General features: G+C 34.0%; 1 non-coding gene across 1 annotated transcript; it reads left to right on the top strand.

Annotated features, from left to right (window-relative positions):
• Nucleotides 1-2,200: 2,200 nt before the first annotated feature.
• On the top strand, nucleotides 2,201-2,359 carry LOC118617980. Its single transcript, XR_004956927.1, has one exon. It is a non-coding gene; the product is annotated as a U1 spliceosomal RNA (small nuclear RNA).
• Nucleotides 2,360-9,484: the final 7,125 nt, after the last annotated feature.

Genomic DNA, 9,484 nt, shown 5'->3' with positions numbered 1-9,484 from the left:
GAATAAATCTTTTTATAAGGAGAGAGAACTTCTGAGATATCCCAAAGTTAGTTAAAGGTCAAAAGACTTTATTTTGAATTTAATTTTAGAATATTTGTTAAAATATCAACAACTTTGGATATTTGACTAAATGAAGTCACAGATACTTATGAAACAACACCTAATTATCTATTTAACCAAAGTAACAATAACAGATTTCAAAGTCAAATACAGAATATTATACAACTGTTAGCAAAATTGAGCTCTTTTAATATTGAGAAGATTTAGCTTTCTTAAGTAATGAAAGACCTGATTAAGACAACCTGAAGTACAGAACATTATTTTGGTAAAACAAAATCTTTGCTTTCTGGGTAGCTTTACCAAAAGGCAAAAAAACAAATTCTAAGTTTGCACCAGATTGCCTTTGATAATGAAATTTTTTATGCAATTAAATTAATTACAACCTTGGCCAGTTCAACCACACATTAAATTTTCTTTCTAAGATTCCTTTTCTACAAACCTTTTGGGACATTTTTTTTTTCTTCTTTTATAGTTTGCCTCTCTTTAGGACAAAATAACATTCTTTTCCTTCTTCAAAATTTATTTCTATTTCTTATACAATTTTTTACTGAAAACACACATTCATTTTTTTTTCATTCAAAGTTGTTTTCTTTATTATTTCTGATAGTTTAAATTACATATATTAATTAAAATTTTTAACCCTTAGAAACCTTAATTTCTAAGTAAAACCACATGCAGGCATACCTCACAGATACTGCAAGTTCGGTTCTAGACTATAGTAATAAAGTGAGTATCACAATAAAGCAAGTCATAATCTGTTTGCAGTCTTGCCTTCAATTTGTAAAAAATACACCTGTGAAGTGCAATATAGTGAAGCACAATAAAATGAGGTGTGCCTATAAGTAATTGTGAAATGTCTGTTATACATTTTATTGACAAATTTATGAATGTATTTTATAATTCTAGAGGTATATGCTTCCACATAGTATATATTTTTCATTGTAGCATAAGACATGTATATTTACAGACCTGAATATCTTTAGTTCTGTAACAGGAGGTCAAAGTAGATAAATTTAGACTTAAATGGAAATTAATGTATCAGTATTTTATCTCATTTGGAAATAATACAGACATTTACTGAATTCCCATAATACCATTGAAAGGGATAGAGGTAGGTTAGGCAGTAAGGGATGGGAAGGGAAGGCTGAGACATGTGGGGAGGTTTGCAAGGACTTAGAGCTCAGCACACAGGCAGAACCCAATACACAGTATATCTGGAGGTTTATTCAGACTCTACACATCTCAAAATAAAACTAAAATCAACAGGAAAATTGTGCTTCCAGGGTCAGAACTCCCAGCCCCCATGAATATTACTGACTTATAGAAATGAAAAGTTTATTTTGATTACATATTAGAAGCTCCTGTAAGGAGCACAAGACAATTACATAATAACAACAACAACAAAACAAAACAAAAAAAGTCTGGTTTCAGGCAAGAGGGGAACAGAGATTGATTATATAGTTTCTTTTTCTAGGACTCTGATGGGTTTAAAAATGAATTTTATTTACTGTTCAAAAATATAGTGCTGGCAATTCTGACCTATTCTAATTAATATACCTACTGGTTTCTGGGAGCAATGCAACAGGACTGCTGCAAAACCATAGAGTGTGTTTCTATTGCAGAAAGCCAGGTTACCTTAAAAGGATTAAAGGAAACTAAAATTGGATGTAGAAAATAAACCAAAAGCAAACATAGGGTTGTTCTGAGGGCGTTTTCCCTCCTCCCTACTAATAGTCTGGGAGAAATTGAAATTATCATAAAAAGGGAAGCCACCAAGGCCCTTATAAATACCTGGGCTACTTTATTTGTTTGTAACCACACCCAACTAAGTTGTCTCTTCTCTGGGAGTAAAGCTTCTGTAAAAATGTCAGGAGTAGCTAATCAGTGTGTGTTTTTATGTTTTTTTCTTTTATTGATTTTAGAGAGAGAGGAAGTAAGAGGGAGAGAGAGACAGAAACACTGATGAGAAAGAACATCAATTGGCCACCTCCCACATGCCCCCCACTGGGGATCTGGCCCACAACCTGGGCATGTATCTTGACTGGGAATCGAACCAGTGACCTCTTGGTACATGGGTCAACGCTCAACCACTGAGCCACATAGGCCGGACTTAATGTCTGTTTTTAAATCAGAACCTATCATACTTACCTGGCAGGGGGAACACCATGATCATGAAGGTGGTCATCCCAGGATGAGGCTCAGCCCATTGCACTTTGGGTGTGCTGACCTTTGCCATTTCCCCAAATGTGGGAAATTGAGTTTCATAATTTATGATAGTGGGTGACTGCATTGACACTCTTCCCCTAAAAAATAAAAATAAATAAAAATAAATAAATAAATTAGAACCTATCCACTTCCAACTAGGGAATGTTATAGGACAATATATATATGTTTGCTAATCAAATCTGCCTTAATTCACCTGATAGGGCGAGCTTTTTAAAATCAGGAATGCCCACACATGCTTTTTCCAGAAGGGTAATATGGATTTAGAGTTAGATGACCTAGGGCTAAACCCAGTCAGGTGGGAAACACAAGCTTTGAACTGTATGGATGTTGCCAAGGCAGAATTCCTTGAAAGGACCAACTGGATGATAGCAAGGCTTATATCTACCCCTAGACAAAGGAGCCTCATTGGCAACCCACCTGGGTCCCCTCCTCACTGGGTCTGTCTGTTTTTTTTTAAATAAATGTTGCTCTCACTTACCCCTTTGTTCATGAACTCATTTTTTGATTTTGTGAGACAACAAACCCAGATCCAATCACCACTAGAAATTTGATAACATCAGTCATCATCTTAAATAATGTTTTTAGCTGGAAAATTCTGTAACAGAAATACCTGAATTTACATGAATTATTTGACTAAGAAACCAAGGCAGAAAAAAAGTGGTTTATCTGCAGTATAGAGTTGATAACTCTGAAGCATGCCTATTTATTTAATCTAGCAAACTCAAAGTAGCTTTTGCTTACTCAAATTATCCTAGAATACATGAACTTGAGAATATTCGATTTATAAGCACTTGTTTTTAAGCCAATTAAATGCAGCTCTTTTATAAATCAATTTTAGTAATACCATCCAGAAGTAGTAAAATACCGTATCTATAACATCCATATATAAAACATATAGACAGACAAAACAAAATGTCTTAGCTTTTATTTTAAAATGTTAGCCATGAATAAGGTACATCAAAAAACTCATTGGTTGCCCTGGCCAGTTTGGCTCAGCGGTTAGAGCGTCGGCCTGCGGTCCGGAGAGACGCGGGTTCGGTTCCCGCTAAGGGCACGTACTTCGGTTGCAGTTTGTCCCCGGCCCTGGTGCCAGCCACTCGATGTGTCCCTTCACGTCGATGTTTCTCACTCTCTCTCCCTTCCTCTCTGAACTCATTGGTTTACAAATAATTATGTCTCTGGCAGATGGAATAAGTTAAGGTAACAGTTTGGGCAAGAGAATCTTTTAATAGTTTGTATTTTTAAAAAGGCTTCTTTTTTGTTGTTGTTGTTAGTCTCAGCATACTTTTAATTACCACATGGAGTGTTTGCATTTTAAGAACATGGTCGGATTTATATCTTTGAGGTACAGAAAAAGAATGCAAGTTTTCTCCTATGAGTTTTGGAGTATATTTATTTATCTACTATACAAAGTCTTAGGGAAACGATATTTAAATTTGTTCTTTTTTTTAAGTGCAGGCCAATTGTTTTTTCCAATGTTTTGATATTTACAATATCTGTATATGTATAAAGGAAATAGGAAGAAGTTAGAGTTGATTTTGAGCAACTTTGTTATGCTTTTATTTTTCTAAATATTTTAGAAAGAGAGAAAAGGACTCTCACCACCTTTGCTTCCACTGGACCCCACAGAGATCTGGGAGGCAGACACTGTACGAGTCTTACTTTCTGCTGGCTTTTGTCAGAGGCCGGGGATCTCTTCATCTGCAGCAGTCCTTGCAGCATGCATCAGTGAGGATCCTCAGATGATGCCAACTGTCAGGGAAGGGAAAAAAATTATTCTACTATTCTGGGTTCTTACTGCTGGTTTAAAAATTAAATGGGCGTGAGACAGACTAACAGGGAAAAAATCAAGTTTAATTTTCTATGTACAGATACAGGACCCAAAGAAATGACTAACACAGGCAGCTTGTATACTTTTTAGACAAAGAAACAATAAATTTGTGAAGAATTGACAAGACAGAAATCTGGGCTTAGGATAGTCAATTAGTAAAGAAGTACTAAAGTTGTTTACACAGGCTTCTCAGCCGGAATTCCCTCTCTCTGCCAATAAGGCTAGCTCTTTTCTTCCTCCTGGTGCAGAGAAGGTAACTTTCACACAGATTTTGTTCCTGTTTTCTGGGAGACAGAGAGGAGGAAGTGTCTTGCATGCACTGGCTGTTTCTCAAGAAACTTTAATTCAAAACAATCAATATGCCAAAGTGGCGTATTTGGGGATGGCATATTTTGCTCCCTACAATGTTTTGAAGAATATTTTTAGGTTGAAACAATATGATCAATTCATAATTATGTTACTTAAATCATAAACTTAAGGTCACAAAGCATTTGCTTTATTTCTACATATTGTACCTAATGACTTATAAAAAACAAACATAAAAATCCTGTAGCTATTCTAATCATAGATCCATCCTCAGTTGACTGTGCTTTTTCTTTTATTAACAGTAATTTTTTTTGTTATTTCTTTGGTATCTTAAATGAAAAATGTTTTAATGGGTACTGGAAACTTAGTTTATCTCTTTCTTTAGAATTGACCCCAATGGCATTTTACTAATTTGAGCACCCCTCTATCAACACTTTGAGACTCCCAGTTGCATTAACAAATGAGTACTTCAGACCACCAGTCCTCAAGGTCTTTCAATAATTGTGAAATTCCTATCCATATTGCCACTTATTCCATCACATATATGTATGTGGAGGAAGAAGAAGAAGGAGGAGGAGGAGGAGGAGGAGGAGGAGGAGGAGGAGGAGGAGGAGGAGGAGAAGAAGGAGAAGAAGGAGAAGGAGAAGAAAAGAAGAAGGAGAAGGAGAAGGAGAAGGAGAAGGAGAAGGAGAAGGAGAAGGAGAAGAAACAGCAGCAACAGCAGCAGCTGTTGGAATGAACATTGGTATAAAACATCAATTTTTTATGCCTTTTTATTTCATAGGTTACCTGGTTCTATAGTAAACATTTCAATGACAAAAATGTTTAAATGTTTTCTAAGGAAGAGTACTTTTTGATTGAGGAAAAATAAAGGCTCTAACCATTTGTATTACATTCACATTCTCATAATGAATTACATTGCCCTTTATTTTCTGTAGGACTGTTAGAACTTTAGCATTTAAGTTTTTTTCCTTTCTTGTATGTATTCCTCCACAGCTGTTCTCTTCCACTCTGGATTTGTTAAATAGCTACCAATAAAAGCATTGAAGCTGTTAGGTTCCAGCTCTCTAAATAATAAACATCTCATTAAATATGCGGAAGAAAGAACTTGTAGACCATCTTCTTTCCAACTACAAAGCATCATTTGAATGAACACTAAGAAACGTGATAGATCCAAATTGACATATACATGAAATCAAGCAAGGAGTTTCCTACTACAACAGTATTTCTTGCTTTATTTCTGGTGGCACCATGAAATTTTTCTCTGACCATAGGGTCTGTATATTCTGGAGATCAAAACTATTTTTATAATAACAGTAGTGTTACCTGTCTTTTTGATTCCTTGACACATGCAAAAACCACAGTGGATAAAATTATTGGTACAAATCACACACATGGCACTAAATTGAAATGGTAGTAACTTGCAGAAAAAAAATGGCTATTTTAGTTAAGACAAGCCAGTAGTTGATTAATAAATTAAAATACATCTTCCATAAAAATATTGATCTTCAAAATGTTCTTTGCAACAAAATGAGAGGTGAATTGTAGTTGTTCATATTTCAGCATTTGGCAGACATTTTCTTAAAATGAACAAAGTGAGCATGCTATTCAAGAAAAGCAAATGACAGTATTTATATTCAATGATATAATTTAACATTTTAAGAGAAAATTAAAATGTTGAAAAATGTGTATCTGTCACTATGAGTATCCCAGTTTTTAAAGGTGTTTCTAATTAGATCAGTAGAGATATTAACAGATAAAATTTTCTTTTGATATTTTTTAATGAAAAGGTGTAACCTTTGAAACTACATAATTCAGTGAACCAATATTTCAAATGACAAGTTCATGATGTTCCAAATAATTTATGGGTAAAACATAAAGTAAAAACTACCACAGTGGATTTTAATATAAGAGAGTACTAAAGTTTAATGATAAGCTTTCAGATTCCACACTGCAACTTACTTTTAAGAAATTACCATATGTTGAGTTTAGTACAGTATTATAAAGAATATCCACAATTATCTAAAAAGTCTATTAAAATATTTTCCCTTTTCTCACTATATATTTGTGGGGACTTTGCTTTTCCTCATATATTTCAATTAAAAGAACATATCAAAATTGTCTTCTACTAAAGCCATTGATTTTAAATATTTACATAAGTGTAAATCTATACTACTTATCTCACTAACTTTAAAGTGTTTTGGAAATATAGTCACTTTTGCATTTATAAGAGGTATCAGTTTTTATCAAATTGTAATGGGTCTTAGACTGTTATTATTAAATAAATTAATACTTGAATATTTAATTTAAAAAATAAATATTTCTTATTTTAATTTGGAGATTTTAGTACAGATATACCCACATTAAGGAAAAAGTCTTTTTTTTTTTTTTTTTTTTTTTTTTACCCTCACCCGAGGATATTTTTCCATTTTTTGTACAGATAGAGAGGGAGGGAGAGAGAGGAAGGGAGAGAGAGAGAGAGAAACATCGACGTGAAGGGACACATCGAGTGGCTGCCACCCGCACGACCAACCAGGGCCGGGGATAAACTGCAACCGAAGCACGTGCCCTTAGCGGGAACCGAACCCGGGTCTCTCCGGACCGCAGGCCGACGCTCTAACCGCTGAGCCAAACCGGCCAGGGCGGAAAAAGTCTTTGAGAGTCTCAATAATCTTTGAGACAGAGCAAATATTTTTTGAGTGTCAAGTTGTTTCATTTCTTGATCTAAGCATTCATTATAAAAAATTTATTTTGAGATAAATAATTGAGCTGTACATTTTTTTTTTTTTGCTTTTCCCACCATCACCAACCTGATAACCTTTTCCAAAGAATGCAAAAAGATATGTTTAGTATAGAGTATATATTTCTCTTAAAGAGAAAAATTATCAAATGAGAAAGAAAATATTGTTATAAGTAATATTGATCTTTGGAATTTATTGTACCTGCATTTTTATCTATGATGGAAAAAATTTTAAAACTTCCAACTAAAAGTAGAAAAAAATTATATCTCACATAATGATCACTAATATTTATAGGTCACTAAATACTTGAGGTATAACCTTTTTGTGACTGTTTTTAGTTTACTGTACCTGCATTTTTGGTAAACTCTACTGTTCTTTATATTTTTAACAATAAAAAAGTAGATTTTTAAATGTTATCACTACACCTTTAGATAAGATCTAATGATATTTACATTTTTAAGAATTAAAAATGTAGATTCAGATAGGAAAACTAATTAAAAATGAAACAGCAACCAAGTGTCAGAATTTATTGGAAACATGTTTGATGTGTAATCTGAAGTTCTATGCTGCTACATTTTATGTTTCTTATAGTTTCTTTTAGATTCTTAAGATTATTCTGACCACATATAGGCTGCTTTATTGAATGCAGAAAATATTATTCCACTTCTGATAAGCATACATTCACAAATATGTTGGAAGAATGTTACAGTTGATAAGAGGAAGTATTAAAATTATTTACATAAACTATGCATGATTTTCAAAGTTTGAATAAGGGATTAAAAATTAAGTGCAATGAGAGAACTAATGAATTTGTTATTTATGGGGAAGATCTGACTTTTTTTTTTTTTTTTTTTAATGAGAAGGGGTGTTCTATAGAGTACATAAAACACAGAGTTTATTTTTGGATTATTTATTGTATTATTTTTCATATGAACAATTGTAAACCACCTTTGCCACATCTGTATTGTAGATAAAAAGTGAGCTGTTTTTAAATAAAAAAATTGCTTTATTTTTAATTTATTTTTATTACAATTATTACATTTATTGGGGTGATGCTGGTTAATAAAATTATGAAGGTTACAATACACCTGTATTATGCATCATGTGTATGCTGCATTGTGTGTTTACCACTTAAGGTCAAATCTCCTTCCATCACTGTATATTTGAGCCTCTTTAGCTTTTTTTAATTTTTCAATTCCTCACCCTGAGGATATTTTCATATTTATCATCAGATGGAGTGGGAGAGAGGGAAGAGAGAGACAGAGAGAAACATCGATGTGATAGAGCCACACTGACTGGTTGCCTCCCGCTCCACCCAACCATGGCCTGGGATGAACCACAACCAAGGTAAGGGCCCTTGACTGGGATCGAACCCACAACTCACTGGTCCACATGCCGACGCTCTAACTCCCGAGCCAAAGAGGCTAGGGCTGCCTCTTTAGCTTTTACTACCCAACTCGCACCCCTTTTTCCCTCTGGTGACCACCATACTGTAGTCTGTGTCTGAGTTTTTGTTTGTTTGTCTTGTTTATTTGTTGCTTTCAGTTTTATATCTCACATAAAATCATATGATTCTTGACTTTCTTTCTGACTTATTTTGCTTAGTATGATAGTCTCAAGATCTATCCATGTTGTTGCAAATGATAGTATTTCATCTTTTCTTATGACTAAGTAGTATTCCACTGTATAAATGTACCACATCTTTTTAATCCAATCAGCTATTGAGGAACACTTTGCTTGTTTCCATGTCTTTGCACTGTGAATGATGCTGTAATGAACATAGTGGTGCACATGTCTTTGCAAATACATATTTTTAAGTTTTCACATAAATACCCAAAGGCGAGGTTGCCAAGTCATATGGTAACTTTATTCTTAATTTGTTGAGGAACTTCCTACTGTTTTCTACAGAGGTTGTACGAGTTCACATTCCCACCAGCAGTGAATAAGGGCTCCTTTTTCTCCACAACCTCTCCAACACTTGTTATTACTAGTCTTGTTAATAACCATTCTAATAGGTATGAGGTGGTTTCTCATCTAAGTTTTGAATTTGCATTTCCCTAATAGCTAGTGAGGTTGAGCATCTTTTCATGTATGTGTTGACCATTTGCATATCTTCTTGGGAGAAGAGTGTGTTCAGGTCTGCTGCCCAATTTTTATTTGGATTGTTTGTTGTTGAATTGTATGAATTCTTTATATATATATTTAGATATTAACCCCTTATCAAAGGTATGGTTTGCAAATATCTTCTCCCATTTGGTAGATTTTTTTTTTTAGGTGGTTTCTTTTGTGGTGCAAAAGCTCTTTAGTTTGGTATTCATCT

The sequence above is a fragment of the Molossus molossus genome, unplaced genomic scaffold, assembly GCF_014108415.1.
Source record: "Molossus molossus isolate mMolMol1 unplaced genomic scaffold, mMolMol1.p scaffold_m16_p_5, whole genome shotgun sequence".
NCBI classification, from domain to species: domain Eukaryota; kingdom Metazoa; phylum Chordata; class Mammalia; order Chiroptera; family Molossidae; genus Molossus; species Molossus molossus.
This window is presented reverse-complemented; position numbering and strand designations above follow the sequence as displayed.